At 44.5% G+C, this 16,367-nt stretch overlaps 1 long non-coding RNA gene across 1 annotated transcript; it reads left to right on the plus strand.

Annotated features, from left to right (window-relative positions):
- Nucleotides 1-1,863: 1,863 nt before the first annotated feature.
- Nucleotides 1,864-3,932, plus strand: LOC311327369. Its single transcript, XR_014631101.1, has 3 exons — nucleotides 1,864-1,988; nucleotides 2,497-2,596; nucleotides 3,598-3,932. It is a non-coding gene; the product is annotated as an uncharacterized lncRNA (long non-coding RNA).
- The last annotated feature ends 12,435 nt before the right edge of the window (nucleotides 3,933-16,367 follow it).

Raw genomic sequence — 16,367 nt, forward strand, 5'->3', positions numbered from 1 at the left:
CAGCCCATGTGGGCTAGAGACACATGGTCTTCACCATCTGGTGCATAGAGATTGCCCAGAGATCACTGTACTGTCCCCGACAGGCTTCCAAGCTTTTAAGCTATATATTCCATCATTGATTCCATCTTTCAGCTTTGACAGTATTACTCTATTGCTCATCTTTCAAGCTAAAGTCTCAGTTCAAGGCTTAAACTACTCAGGTTGAAAAGTTTAAAAGTATTTAAGTTCTTAGCTTCTTTAGGTAATGCAGTTCCAATTCTGCCAGTTTCACATTTCAGCTAAGCTTCCAGGTTTTCCAGCCTACAAGCTTTTTATCAATAAATTCCATCATTTATTCCATGTTTCAGCTTTGTCAGTATTACAGTTTATCTTCCAGCTTTTGTAGCAATGTATTTAAGCTTTAAGCTTATTTAGGCAATGCAGTTCAGATTCCAACTCTCCCAGTTTCATATTTCAGCTAAGCTTCCAGGTTCTTCAGCTTCCAATCTTTTTAGCTTTCAGGATTTTCAGCCGTTCAGGTGTGATGCATTTGACATTTCAGATTTTTCATATTCATGCATTTTCAGCAATGCTTTTGCTATTCCGTTCAGCTGCTCAGCATTCACACGCATTTTCTGCAGGAAATGCAATTTTCTAGTTAGTGTGAATGCTGCAAGCATTCACACTATTGTTATCCAGTTCTTTATTATTATTATTCCACTTCCGTACGTTTTTTGGCTCTCTGTAGCTCCTTCATACTTTGAGCTACAGAAACCATTCAACTATCAAAATGTTCAGCTTGTTAAGGACACGATGGGAACTCTTTCAGATTTTTAATACTTTTTATACTTTTTAAAATATTCAACTTTTTCAACAATTTTTTTGAATGGAAGTCTATGGGGAAGTTTTGAAACCTTCTTCAGCCTTCAACTCCTTCATACTTTGAGCTACAGAAACCATTCAACTATCAAAATGTTCAGCTTGTTAAGGTCTTTATGGCATATCTTTCAGATTTTTTATAACTTTCATACTTTTTAAAATATTCAGCTTTTTTCAAAAAAAAATTACAATGGAAGTCTATGGCAGACCTTGAAACCCCTTGTCAGCTTTGAAACCTATCTTCTCCTTCATTTTTTGTGCTAGAAACCTCCTTCAAAGTTTAAAATGTTCAGGACCTTTAGCACATTTAACGCATTCAACAGATTTTTAAAATTCCTTATAGTTTTTATGTAATTTAAATTTGTTTTGGACCTTTTTTAACATTGAAGCGGATGTGTGGAATGTTCAGTTTCTAGAGTGTGGTAGCCTTTTTTTTTAAAACATCTACACGTTTTGTAAACTGCTGTCGCTCCTACAGTTTTACCAGCTCTTACACATATTATACATTAAAATGTTCACACAACTGTGCTGATTCGTACAATGTAAGTCTCTAAGCCATGTGACTTATAGTTTTGGCTCTATGATGATTTGTTCGGCAACTGCGCTCTCCATTGAAACGTATGGGCCCACCCTCTAACTTTTGAGCTGCTAATTTTGCATTTTTACACTTTTTCTAACTCGTCGCCATGCCTACAGTTTTTAACCTACACGGACAATTATAAATAGAAATGTTCAGCAAGTTCTCAGGATTCCTACGGTGTCCATAGCTAAGCTGTAGCCTTTATAATTTTTGAGAGAGAGCTGTCTGAAGCCGGCATGCTTTTGCATTGAAGTCAATGAATAGCTGTGTCAGTTGGGATTTGGGGACACGGTGGACAGGCAAACTGATGCTGCACATTCCGGCATGTAGGTGGCGGTATGCGTCTTATGTTGTTTTGCGATCCGCCAAAAAACTGAGAGGAGAAGAAATAAGTCAAGTCGTGGGCTGGCCGAGTCGACTGCTTGTGGCTATTGTTGCTGGAGTTTCTGGCGACATCTCTCACACATGACAGCAGCACGCCGCTTTTGTTTACATCCAGTTCGAAGTTGAAACCATGGATATAACGCTCTACATTCTGCCTTGCGATGGGGTAAGCTAACGTTACCTATCCCCTGTTGAAGAAGGACTGTGTGTGTGTGAGGGAACACAGCAACGTCAGCTAGTGATCTATCTAGATCTCTAGCTACAGCCAAAAGTTCAATCGAATATCTAGTAGCTGGCTAGCTTGAGCCAGGGTCAGTCCTCAGAAGCTAGCAAAGGCAGCTTAGCGATTATGCCCGTTCTCGATAGTTAGCTAGCTAGTTATTAGCTGCTGAAACTGCCTTGCGAACTTAATTGCTAGCTGGCTAAGTTAGCCAACGGTAGCTAGCTAGCAACTAAGTGAACGTTGCACAAGAGGCAGGCTAACTGAATAATGAACGTATCATGCAAGCTAACTAGCTAGCTGTTTAATGTCGGAGGGACAATACTGAATGTGTCACTTTGATCAGATGCCTGCTGATGGAGGATAAATAAATGGCCCATTATAGCTACTCCTATGTCCCACTGACTGTGGAGCCTCTGTGTTTGACTTAATCTGCAACTGTTGTGCTTTACAGATGCAGAACAAGAGAGGGACACACTTCAGCTACAAGAAGACAGGAACGGTCAAAGCCAAGGAGGAGTCGAAAGAGGAAGATGATGATGACGATGAGGAGTGTGAGTTGTTCAGAAAGTGACCCATTATCTTTAATAAGAAATGTTTACTTGCACATATCTCCCACTCCTCAGCTCGCCAAGCCGGCATGCCTTTACATTGAAGTGAATTTAGAGCAGCTTAAGTTGGAATTTAGGGACACAAGCATGCTCTCGTAAAGGTCAACAGCTCCACAGCTACTGCTCAGCCCGGGGTGGGCTATAGACACACGGTCTCCAATGAGGGGTGCATGGGGATGGCCTGGCAATCACTGACCTGCCCCCCACAACCTCTGACCTGAGGGGGCGGAGTCTCGCCACCACGCCACTATCCACGCCACCGTCCCAACATCTCAGACCCTGAGTTGTCTAAAGACAGTTTTCACAATTGGGTGCATGTGGGATCTCGAACGGATCGGGTTGAAGATACTCGAAACGCATATTAATGCCAGGTGTAAATGTAATCAGGCTAAATCATTATCTAGATACAATCTCGATACAAGACGCATTTTAATGCAAGGTGTAAACGGGGTCTAAGTCTACACATGTAGCCTAGATGTGATATGGTCTGCTCTCGTCTATATGTTGGTATTTTAGCACCTTGGTTAGAAAGCTTCCTTTAAGCTGTAATTGAAGGTACGGCCGACCTCCAGAATGAACTCTAAGATTTTCACTGACAACAACAATATCAGGGGTGTTGGCTGTGATGTTTTGAAAACACTGCCTCGTCACTACACAGACTGAACATACTCATCTTCATTCTACAGTAGAATGCTTATAAAGCATAGTGGACGATGTGAACTTAGATGAACACATACACACTGGAGACCAGGTAGCTTGCAAGGACCAAGTGAGGATTACTACACACTCGTACTGAATAAGACTGTATTTACCACACCATATTGGGCATGCTTGCATCTACCAGTGAACAAGTCAAAGCACCCACTGGGTCTTAGGCCAGCGTAAAATTAAATAAAGATAACGTTTATAATGATGACCTTTCATGTCCCATGTTTGTGGTTTAGTAGCGGCTCTCCTTCCAGTACGCTTTAGGGGAGAAGCTGTTGGATTATACAGATCACACAATGACAGCGTCCGCCACCGTCATGAATGCCACTCTGGCGCATGTAACCATCAGAACACTGTCAAAATGCAGGTCAGTACTGTTTGTCTTGCTCTTTTTTCACATGCTTCACTCTCCCTTGAGGGTTCAGTTGTCTCAACACAGCTATTTTCAGCTCTATTATTTCTGTCTTGTTCCCTCCTCCAATCACTTACACACTTAGGAGTGAGGTGAGAGCGCACACTCTTCTCTACAACCTTCCAATACCTCTTTCAGTTGTTAGCTTTAACACAGATCTCTTATGCCACTTCTTTTGCTCTCCCTCTCTCGCCTTCTCATCAGAGATTGACCTGAAACGGAGTTGCATAGACGTTGACTTGGAGTCTATGGACATTGACCATGGAGAGGTAAGGACTATAAATGTGCATATATGCCATCCTCCTCCCTTACATTAAATAGCATTGTTAAATGAATGCTGCTTGTTGTGTATCAACAAGGCTGTATACTGATGTTGAATGTCTTCCTTGATGTCATCTTCCGTACGTTTTTAGCAGTCAACTCCTTCATACTTTGAGCTACTTAAAACCATTTAAGTATCAGCATGTTCACCTTTAAGCCCATCTCAGACCCATTGTATAATATATGTACTAGTAGTGCACGGCCACAGTAAGTGAATTGCATGTTCTATGCTTTACAAATGCCCACACATGTTATGTGACGGATGTCATGTACACGTTCTTTCAGATTTTTTATATCTTTTATACTATAAAAAATATATATTCCATTTCAGGCTCGCTGGTCCTGGACTGTAAGGAGTGCCGTCCCCTGGTCCTGGAGGCCGGGAGGTTCCAGGTCATGGGGATGTTGGTGGACTCATCTAGGACCAGAACACAAGAGGTCACTTGCAACAATATCGCTTCTTGATTCAGTTCTGTGTGTTGGGGGAATGGCTTTAAGATCAGAGAAAAACAGTATTTAGCTCTTGTGAAGCCTTTTAACTCAAACTAGTGTATCAAAGCAAATCTTTAAGGTGTGTGTGTTCTGGTAGTAGTAGTTGCGTAAATCTACTGTATCTCTGTGCAAGGCACTGGGCAGGGCTGAGATGATTGTGTTGCCCTGCTATAATGAGGATAAACATCATGAAACTCAACCCGAACACCGGGTGCCAACATACCACCTACCATCAGCCAATAGACTTTGCCATCTATGGCCTTTAGAATGAAGTACATGTATCAATATGAGGTAATTAAAGACCTACACCTGTTCTTTCAAACAGGTCTTAAAGTTATGGGCATAGCCATGCAATTCTATACAACAGAGTGAAGATATAGTACAAAATACTATACTATTATATCCAACTAGTCTTGTAGTTACCAAGTTGGTTGTGACCCAAGGGGGCGGAGTCTTTCCACCACGCCACTATCCACGCCATGGACCACAGAACTCAGCCCATGTGGTCTAGAGACACACGCTCTTCACCGTCTGGTGCATAGAGATTGCCCAGTGGTCACTGTACTGTCCCGACAGGCTTCCAAACTTTTAAGCTATACATTCCATCATTCATTCCATCTTTCAGCTTTGACAGTATTACTCTATTGCTCATCTTTCAAGCTAAAGGCTCAGTTCAAGGCTAAAACTACTCAGGTTGAAAAGTTTAAAAGTATTTAAGTTCTTAGCTTCATTAGGTAATGCAGTTCCAATTCTGCCAGTTTCACATTTCAGCTAAGCTTACAGGTTTTCCAGCCTACAAGCTTTTTATCAATACATTCCATCATTTATTCCATGTTTCAGCTTTGACAGTATTACAGTTTATCTTCCAGCTTTTGTAGCAATGTATTTAAGCTTTTAGCTTATTTAGGCAATGCAGTTCAGATTCCAACTCTCCCAGTTTCATATTTCAGCTAAGCTTCCAGGTTCTTCAGCTTCCAATCTTTTTAGCTATACATTCCATCATTACAGTGTAACAGTTTATCTTCCAGCTTTTGTAGCAATGTATTTAAGTTCTTAGCTGCTTTATGTAATGCACTTCAGCTTCCAATTCTGCCAGTTTCAGAGTTCAAATGAGCTTCAAGGTTTTTCAGCTTCCAGGCTTTTCAGCTTCCAGGATTTTCAGCCGTTCAGGTGTGATGCATTTGACATTTCAGATTTTTCATATTCATGCATTTTCAGCAATGCTTTTGCTATTCCGTTCAGCTGCTCAGCATTCACACGCATTTTCTGCAGGAAATGCAATTTTCTAGTTAGTGTGAATGCTTTAGCATTCACACTATAGTTATCCAGTTCTTTATAGTTTTTTATTATTATTCTTACTTCTTCTTCCGTACGTTTTTTGGCTCTCTGTAGCTCCTTCATACTTTGAGCTATTTAAACCATTCAAGTATCAAAATGTTCAGCTTGTTAAGGACATTATCGGAATCTTTTCAGATTTGTTATACCTTTTATACTTTTTAAAATATTCAACTTTTTCAACAGTTTTTTTGAATGGAAGTCAATGGGGGAGTTTTGAAACCTTCTTCAGCCTTCAACTCCTTCATACTTTGAGCTACAGAAACCATTCAACTATCAAAATGTTCAGCTCTTTAAGGTCTTTGTGGGATATCTTTCAGATTTTTAATATCTTTTATACTTTTTAAAATATTCAGCTTTTTCAATATTTTTTTTACAATGGAAGTCTATGGCTGGACCTTGAAATTCCCTTCAGCTTTGAAACCTATCTCCTCCTTCATTTTTTGTGCTAGAAACCTCCTTCAAAGTTTAAAATGTTCAGGACCTTTAGCACATTTAACGCATTCAACAGATTTTCAAAATTCCTTATAGTTTTTATGTAATTTAAGTTTGTTTTGGACCTTTTTTAACATTGAAGCGGATGTGTGGAATGTTCAGTTTCTAGAGTGTGGTAGCCTGTTTTTTGAAAATATCTACACGTTTTGTAAACTGCTGTCGCTCCTACAGTTTTAACAGCTCTTACACATATTATACATAAAAATGTTCACACAACTGTGCTGATTCGTACAATGTAAGTCTCTAAGCCGTGTGACTTATAGTTTTGGCTCTATGACGATTTGTTCGGCAACTGCGCTCTCCATTGAAACGTATGGGCCCACCCTCTAACTTTTGAGCTGCTAATTTTGCATTTTTACACTTTTTCTAACTCGTCGCCATGCCTACAGTTTTTAAGCTACACGGACAATTATATATACAAATGTTCAGCCAGTTCTCAGGATTCCTCCGATGTCAATAGCTAAGCTGTAGCCTTTATACTTTTTGAGAGAGAGCTGTCTAAAGCCGGCATGCCTTTCCATTGAAGTGAATGAGAGGATGCTCTGTGTCAGTTGAGATTTGAATTTGGGGACACGCGCAGGCTCTCTGTACAGGCACCCTTTTATTACTACTGTGGTAGCATTCATATTCCTTCCTTCCATCCTTCCTTTCTTCCATCCATCCTTCCTTCTTTCCTTCCTTCCTTCCTCATATTCAAATAAATATTTAGAATGACACTCTTTTTCAGGCTGCAAACTCATATTAATATATTTTCTCCTCTTTCAGCTATTGAACTCAATAAAACTATGAGTTATGATGAGTGGTCTAATCTATTTTTGAGTGTTGTACTAGCAGTACTTATAACAAACACCTACTGCTTTTCACTGCTACTTCTTCTAACCTCAACTTCCATACAACACCTCTACAGCTACTGCTCGGCCCCGGAGTGGGCTATAGACACATGGTCTCAAATGAGGGGTGCATGGGGATGGCCTGGCAATCACTGACCTGCCCCCAACAACCTCTGATCTGAGGGGGTGGAGTCTCGCCACCACGCCACTATCCACGCCACTGTCCCCACGTCTCAGACCCTGAGTTGGCTAAAGATGCAGTTTTCACGGTTGGGTGCATGTGTGTGGCCCGGGGAGCAGTACACTGACCTCGACCGGCTCTGACCTGAGGGGGCGGAGTCTCGTCACCACGCCACTATCCACGCCACTGTCCCCACATCTCAGCCCCTGAGTGAGCTACAGACACGGCTTCACTGTTGGGTGCATGGCAATTCCCCGGATGTCAGTGCATTGCCCCTGACCTGCTCTGACCAGAGGGGGCGGAGTCTCGCCATCACGCCACTATCCACGCCACGGACCTCACAACACAGCCTCTGAGGTGGATAGAGACACACGGTCCTCACTGGTGAAGGCAGGTGGGTAGCCCGGCACGGCCTACACTGTCCACGACCAGCTCTGACCCAAGGGGGCGGAGTCTCACCACCTCACCACTATCCACGCCACTGACCCCACATCTCAGCCCATGAGTGAGCTACAGACACACGGTCTTCACTGTTGGGTGCATGAAGATTGCCCGGATGTCAATGCACTGCCCTCGACCTGCTCCGACTGGAGGGTGCGGAGTCTCGCCATCACGCCACTATCCACGCCACTGACCTCACAACAGCCTCTGAGGTGGCTAGAGACACACGGTCTTCACTGGTGAAGGCAGGTGGGTAGCCCGGCACGGCCTATACTGTCCAAGACCGGCTATGACCCAAGGGGGCGGAGTCTCGCCACCACGCCACTATCCACGCCACTGACTCCACATCTCAGCCCATGAGTGAGCTACAGACACACGGTCTTCACTGTAGGGTGCATGGAGATTGCCCGGATGTCAGTGCACTGCCCCTGACCTGCTCTGTCCGGAGGGGGCGGAGTCTCGCCATCACGCCACAATCCACGCCACGGACCTCACAACACAGCCTCTGAGGTGGCTAGAGACACACGGTCTTCACTGCTGAAGGCAGGTGGGTAGCCCGGCACGGCCTATACTGTCCAAGACCGGCTATCACCCAAGTGGGCGGAGTCTCGCCACCACGCCACTATCCACGCCACAGACACCACAACTAAGACCCTGAGTGAGCTACAGACACACAGTCTACACTGGTGGGTGCAGGGAGATTGCCCGGATTTCAGTGCACTGCACTGTCTCGCCACCACGCCACTACCACGCCTCGGACCTCACAACACAGCCTCTGAGGTGGCTAGAGACACACGGTCTTCACTGGTGAAGGCAGGTGGGTAGCCCGGCACGGCCTACAGTGTCCACGACTGGCTCTGACTCAAGGGGGTGGAGTCTCGCCACCACGCCACGGACACCACAACTCAGCCCTTGAGTGGGCTAGAGACACATGATCTTCACGGGTGGGTGCATGGAGATTGCCAAGAGGTCACTGTACTGTCCCCTATGGGTTGTGACCCAAGGGGGCGGAGTCTTTCCACCACGCCACTATCCACGCCATGGACCACAGAACTCAGCCCATGTGGTCTAGAGACACACGCTCTTCACCGTCTGGTGCATAGAGATTGCCCAGTGGTCACTGTAATGTCCCGACAGGCTTTTAAGCTATACATTCCATCATTCATTCCATCTTTCAGCTTTGACAGTATTACTCTATTGCTCATCTTTCAAGCTAAAGGCTCAGTTCAAGGCTTAAACTACTCAGGTTGAAAAGTTTAAAAGTATTTAAGTTCTTAGCTTCATTAGGTAATGCAGTTCCAATTCTGCCAGTTTCACATTTCAGCTAAGCTTACAGGTTTTCCAGCCTACAAGCTTTTTATCAATACATTCCATCATTTATTCCATGTTTCAGCTTTGACAGTATTACAGTTTATCTTCCAGCTTTTGTAGCAATGTATTTAAGCTTTTAGCTTATTTAGGCAATGCAGTTCAGATTCCAACTCTCCCAGTTTCATATTTCAGCTAAGCTTCCAGGTTCTTCAGCTTCCAATCTTTTTAGCTATACATTCCATCATTACAGTGTATCTTCCAGCTTTTGTAGCAATGTATTTAAGTTCTTAGCTGCTTTATGTAATGCACTTCAGCTTCCAATTCTGCCAGTTTCACAGTTCAAATGAGCTTCAAGGATTTTCAGCTTCCAGGCTTTTTAGCTTTCAGGATTTTCAGCCGTTCAGGTGTGATGCATTTGACATTTCAGATTTTTCATATTCATGCATTTTCAGCAATGCTTTTGCTATTCCGTTCAGCTGCTCAGCATTCACACGCATTTTCTGCAGGAAATGCAATTTTCTAGTATTAGAATTGACACCTCTCTTTTTTCCTTCCGTACATACTTTGGCTCTCCTTAACTCCCTCATACTTTGAGCTACAGAAACCATTCAAATATCAAAATGTTTGTCTTTTTATGGACACGATGGGACTTCTTTCAGATTTTTAATATATTTTATACTTTTTAAAATATTCAGCTTTTTCAATATTTTTTTTACAATGGAAGTCTATGGCTGGACCTTGAAATTCTCTTCAGCTTTGAAACCTATCTCCTCCTTCATTTTTTGTGCTAGAAACCTCCTTCAAAGTTTAAAATGTTCAGGACCTTTAGCACATTTAACGCATTCAACAGATTTTTAAAATTCCTTATAGTTTTTATGAAATTAAAGTTTGTTTTGGACCTTTTTTAACATTGAAGCGGATGTGTGGAATGTTCAGTTTTCAGAGTGTGGCAGCCTGTTTTTTGAAAACATCTACACGTTTTGTAAACTGCTGTCGCACCTACAGTTTTAACAGCTCTTACACATATTATACATTAAAATGTTCACACAACTGTGCTGATTCGTACAATGTAAGTCTCTAAGCCATGTGACATAGTTTTGGCTGTATGACGATTTGTTCGGCAACTGCGCTCTCCATTGAAACGTATGGGCCCACCCTCTAACTTTTGAGCTGCTAATTTTGCATTTTTACACTTTTTCTAACTCGTCGCCATGCCTACAGTTTTTAAGCTACACAGACATATCATAGCCTAAAATGTTCAGCGTTTTCTCAGGATTCCTAGGGTGTCAATATCTAGGCTGTGACCTTCATACTTTTTGAGGGAGAGCTGTCTGAAGCCGGCATGCCTTTCCATTGAAGTGAATGAGAGGATGCTCACAGTGTCAGTTGAGATTTGAATTTGGGGACACGCGCAGGCTCTCTGTACAGGCACCCTTTTATGACTATTGTGGCAGCATTCATATTCCTTTCTTCCATCCTTCCATCCTTCCTTCCATCCTTCCTTCCTTCCTTTCATCCATCCTTCTTTCCTTCCTTCCTTCCTTACTTATATTCAAAGAAATATTCAGAATGACACTTTTTCAGGCTGTAAACTCATATTAATATATTTTCTCCTCTTTCAGCTATTGAACTCAATAAAACTATGAGTTATGATGAGTGGTCTAATCCAATTTTGAGTGTAGTACTAGCAGTACTTATAACAAACACGTACTGTATTTCACTACTACTGCTTCTAACCTCAACTTCCATACAACACCTCCACATCTACTGCTCGGCCCCGGAGTGGGCTATAGACACATGGTCTCAAATGAGGGGTGCATGGGGATGGCCTGGCAATCACTGACCTGCCCCCCACAACCTCTGACCTGAGGGGGCGGAGTCTTGCCACCACGCCACTATCCACGCCACCGTCCCAACATCTCAGACCCTGAGTTGGCTAAAGATGCAGTTTTCACGGTTGGGTGCATGTGGGTGGCCCGGGGAGCAGTACACTCTCCTCGACCAGCTCTGACCTGAGGGGGCGGAGTCTCGTCACCACGCCACTATCCACGCCACTGTCCCCACATCTCAGCCCGAGTGAGCTACAGACAAGGCTTCACTGTTGGGTGCATGGCAATTCCCCGGATGTCAGTGCATTGCCCCCGACCTGCTCTGACCAGAGGGGGCGGAGTCTTGCCATCACGCCACTATCCACGCCACGGACCTCACAACACAGCCTCTGAGGTGGATAGAGACACATGGTCCTCACTGGTGAAGGCAGGTGGGTAGCCCGGCACGGCCTACACTGTCCACGACCAGCTCTGACCCAAGGGGGCGGAGTCTCGCCACCACGCCACTATCCACGCCACGCACCCCAAAACTCAGACCCTGAGTGGGCTAAGGACAGAGGGTCATTGCCGGTGGGGGCAGGTGGGAGGCCCAGAGCAGCGTACACTGTCCAAGACCGGCTCGGACCCAAGGGGGCGGAGTCTCGCCATCATGCCACTAATACGCCACGCACCTCACAACACAGCCTCTGAGGAGGCTAGAGACACACGGTCTTCACTGGTGAAGGCAGGTGGGTAGCCCAGTGCGGCCTACACTGTCCACAACCGGCTCTGACCCGAGGTGGCGGAGTCTCGCCACCACGCCACTACCACGCCTCGGACCTCACAACACAGCCTCTGAGGTGGCTAGAGACACACGGTCGTCACTGGTGAAGGCAGGTGGGTAGTCCGGTGCGGCCTACACTGTCCACAACCGGCTCTGACCCGAGGGGGCGGAGTCTCGCAATCACGCCACTATCCACGCCACGGACCTCACAACACAGCCTCTGAGGTGGCTAGAGACACACGGTCTTCACTGGTGAAGGCAGGTGGGTAGCTTAGTGCGGCCTATACTGTCCATGACCAGCTCTGACCCAAGGGGGCGGAGTCTCACCACCATGCCACTACCACGCCACGGACCTCACAACACAGCCTCTGAGGTGGCTAGAGACACACGGTCTTCACTGCTGAACGCAGGTGGGTAGCCCGGCACGGCCTATACTGTCCAAGACCGGCTATGACCCAAGGGGGCGGAGTCTCGCCACCACGCCACTATCCACACCAATGTCCCCACATCTCAGACCCTGAGTTGGCTAAAGATGCAGTTTTCACGGTTGGGTGCATGTGGGTGGCCCGGGGAGCAGTACACTGTCCTCGACCGGCTCTGACCCTAGGGGGCGGAGTTTCGCCACCACGCCTCTATCCACGCCACAGACACCACAACTAAGACCCTGAGTGAGCTACAGACACACGGTCTTCACTGGTGGGTGCATGGAGATGGCCCGGATGTCAGGGCACTGCCCCCGACCTACTCTGACTGGAGGGGGCGGAGTCTCACCATCATGCCACTATCCACGCCACGGACCACACAACACAGCCTCTGAGGTGGCTAGAGACACACGATCTTCACTGGTGAAGGCAGGTGGGTAACCCGGTGCGGCCTACACTGTCCAAGACCGGCTCTGACCCGAGGGGGCGGAGTCTCGTCACCACGCCACTGAACATGCTATGGACACCATAACTCAATCCTTGAGTGGGCCGGAGACACACGGTCTTCATTGGTGAAGGCAGGTGGGTAGCCCGGTGTGACCTACACTGTTCACTACTGGCTCTGACCCAAGGGGGCGGAGTCTCGCCACCACGCCTCAGACCCCACAACTAAGCCCCTGAGTGAGCTAGAGACACACGGTCTTCACCAGTGGATGCAAGGACACTGCCCAGAGGTCATTGCACTGCCCCCGACCAGCTCTGACCCAAGGGGGCGGAGTCTTTTCACCACGCCACTATCCACGCCATGGACCACAGAACTCAGCCCATATGGTCTAGAGACACACGCTCTTCACCGTCTGGTACATAGAGATTGCCCAGTGGTCACTCTACTGTCCCGACAGGCTTCCAAGCTTTTAAGCCATACATTCCATCATTCATTCCATCTTTCAGCTTTGACAGTATTACTCTATTGCTCATCTTTCAAGCTAAAGATTCAGTTCAAGGTTTAAACTACTCAGGTTGAAAAGTTTAAAAGTATTTAAGTTCTTAGCTTCTTTAGGTAATGCAGTTCCAATTCTGCCAGTTTCACATTTCAGCTAAGCTTCCAGGTGTTCCAGCTTACAAGCTTTTTTAGCAATACATTCCATCATTTACTCCATGTTTCAGTTTTGACAGTATTACAGTTCATCTTCCAGCTTTTGTAGCAATGTATTTAAGTGTTGAGCTTCTTTAGGCAATGCAGTTCAGATTCCAACTCTGCCAGTTTTATATTTCAGCTAAGTTTCCAGGTTTTTCAGCTTCCAATCCTTTTAGCTATACATTCCATCATTACAGTGTAACAGTTTATCTTCCAGCTTTTGTAGCAATGTATTTAAGTTCTTAGCTTCTTGATGTAATGCACTTCAGCTTCCAATTCTGCCAGTTTCACAGTTCAGCTAAGCTTCAGGGTTTTTCAGCTTCCAGGCTTTTCAGCTTCCAGGATTTTCAACCATTCAGGTGTGATGCATTTGACATTTCATATTTTTTCACATTCATGCATTTTCAGCAATGCTTTTGCTATTCCGTTCAGCTGCTCAGCATTCACACGCATTTTCTGCAGGAAATGCAATTTTCTAGTTAGTGTGAATGCTGCAAGCATTCACACTATTGTTATCCAGTTCTTTATTATTTTTACTTTTTCCGTACGTTTTTTGGCTCTCTGTAGCTCCTTCATACTTTGAGCTACAGAAACCATTCAACTATCAAAATGTCCAGCTTGTTAAGGACACGATGGGACCTCTTTCAGATTTTTAATACCTTTTATACTTTTTAAAATATTCAGCTTTTTCAACTTTTTTTTTGAATGGAAGTCAATGGGGGAGTTTTGAAACCTTCTTCAGCCTTCAACTCCTTCATACTTTGAGCTACAGAAACCATTCGACTATCAAAATGTTCAGCTTGTTAAGGTTTTTATGGGTTATCTTTCAGATTTTTAATAACTTTCATACTTTTTAAAATATTCAGCTTTTTTCCCAAAAAAATTACAATGGAAGTCTATGGCAGACCTTGAAACCCCTTGTCAGCTTTGAAACCTATCTCCTCCTTCATTTTTTGTGCTAGAAACCTCCTTCAAAGTTTAAAATGTTCAGGACCTTTAGCTGAGTAAACGATCCATTCAGATTTTTGAAATTCCTTATAGTTTTTATGTAATTTAAGTTTGTTTTGGACCCTTTTTAACATTGAAGTGGATGTGTGGAATGTTCAGTTTCTAGAGTGTAGCAGCTCGTATTTTGAAAACATCTGCACGTTTTGTAAACTGCTGTTGCTCCTACAGTTTTAACAGCTCTTACACATATTCTACATTAAAACGTTCACACAACTATGCTGATTCGTACAATATAAGTGTCTAAGCCGTGTGACTTATAGTTGTGGCTCTATGACGATTCGTTCGGCAACTGCGCTCTTCATTGAAACGTATGGGCCCACACTCTGACTTTTGAGCTGCTCATTTTGCATTTTTTTACCCTTTTTCTAACTCGTTGCCATGCCTACAGTTTTTAACCTACACGGACAATTATACATAGAAATGTTCAGCAAGTTCTCAGGATTCCTACGGTGTCAATCGCTAAGCTGTAGCCTTTATATTTTTTGAGAGAGAGCTGTCTGAAGCCGGCATGCCTTTACATTGAAGTGAATGTGTGTTAGTGGGCATTTGGGATTTGTGTCACACCTGCAGCAAGGGGCGTATAGCCGGGGGGAGTCTCCCTGCTTGCTGTCACAGAGAACTGCGAGTTTCGGCATCCAGTTCGAAGTTGAAAACCATGGATGCCGATGGTCTTACAAACGCTCTGAACAAAACATTCTGCTTTGCGATGGGGTAAACTGAATTTATGTTATCTATCCCATGTCGAGGGATTGTGTGGGGAACACAGCTAGCTAACGTTATATAGTGAGCTAGCTAGATCTATGCAGACAGCTGGCTAGCTGAGCCAGGGTCAAATGTCCTCCGAAGCTATCAAGTTAGCAAAGGCAGTATTTTATATACGAACTGAATAACCTCCATAACTTTATTAATGTTGATTTATTCTTAAGTATGTGATATACTGTTGTCGTGATCCAAACAGCAATAGTGAACTAGCTGGCTAGCGTGCCAGTATCCACAGGTCAGTACGTTAGCTAGCGCACGTAGTTTGCAGTGAAGTTGAGTATCAGAATATTGCCGTATTTCACTGAAACTCATGCCTTGTTTTGCTACTATTCCGTACATAAGCTGGCCGAAGACGCAAAGTTAGTCTACCTCTTGTGCAAAGTTCCTTGCGAACTTAGTTGCTGCTAGCTGGCTAAGTTAGCCAACGTTAGCTAGCTGGCTAGTTAGCTGGCTAGCTATAATAACGTACCATTCAAGCTAACGAAGTTGTCTAGTGTTGGAGGGACAATACTGGATGTATGATGTCACCATCTTGATCAGATGACTGCTAATGGAGGAGGATAAATAAATGTTCCAACTCCTACATTGTAGAGCATCTGTGTTTAACTTAATCTGCAACTGCTGTGCTTTGCAGACTAAGAGGAGATGGACATGCCCCTTAAGCTACAATAAGACCGGAATGGTCAAAGCCAAGGAGGAATCTGGAGAGGATGATGATGATGACGATGAGGTGGGTTAGTTGTTCAGAAAATGACCCAAAATCTTTAATACCAAATGTATAGCTGCACATTTTATGTCCCACTCCTCAGCTCGCCAGGTGAAGGGGAGAGCCTGCATGCGCGCACACACACACACACACACACACATACACACACACACACACACACAGGAGTTTCAGAAGCCTCACAAGCAAGCTGTGGACACCATCACCATAATTGTTGTGTCTGTGGAAGGAGACGGACAGTTTTCGTTCTTCTCGAAGGGTGTTGTATATGTGAAGGAGCTGTGGACCCATCACACTGACACACCTCCCACTCTGCTGTTTTACTCTGATTATAGGTTGAATGCCTAGATTAACCTCTCTTTCTTTCTCTCTCTGCATTCTCATCTGTTTGTTTTGCAGCTTGTGTTTTGCAGCTTGTCTATAGGGTGTCAGTGAGATCTGTTCTACAGGGTTCGATGAAAAAGAGACTGCTGATTTCTGATCACTGTATCACAGAGTGAGTCACGCTGACACATACACATATACACATACACACACACACA

The sequence above is a fragment of the Borostomias antarcticus genome, assembly GCF_949987555.1.
Source record: "Borostomias antarcticus genome assembly, chromosome: 32".
In the NCBI taxonomy this organism is placed as follows: domain Eukaryota; kingdom Metazoa; phylum Chordata; class Actinopteri; order Stomiiformes; family Stomiidae; genus Borostomias; species Borostomias antarcticus.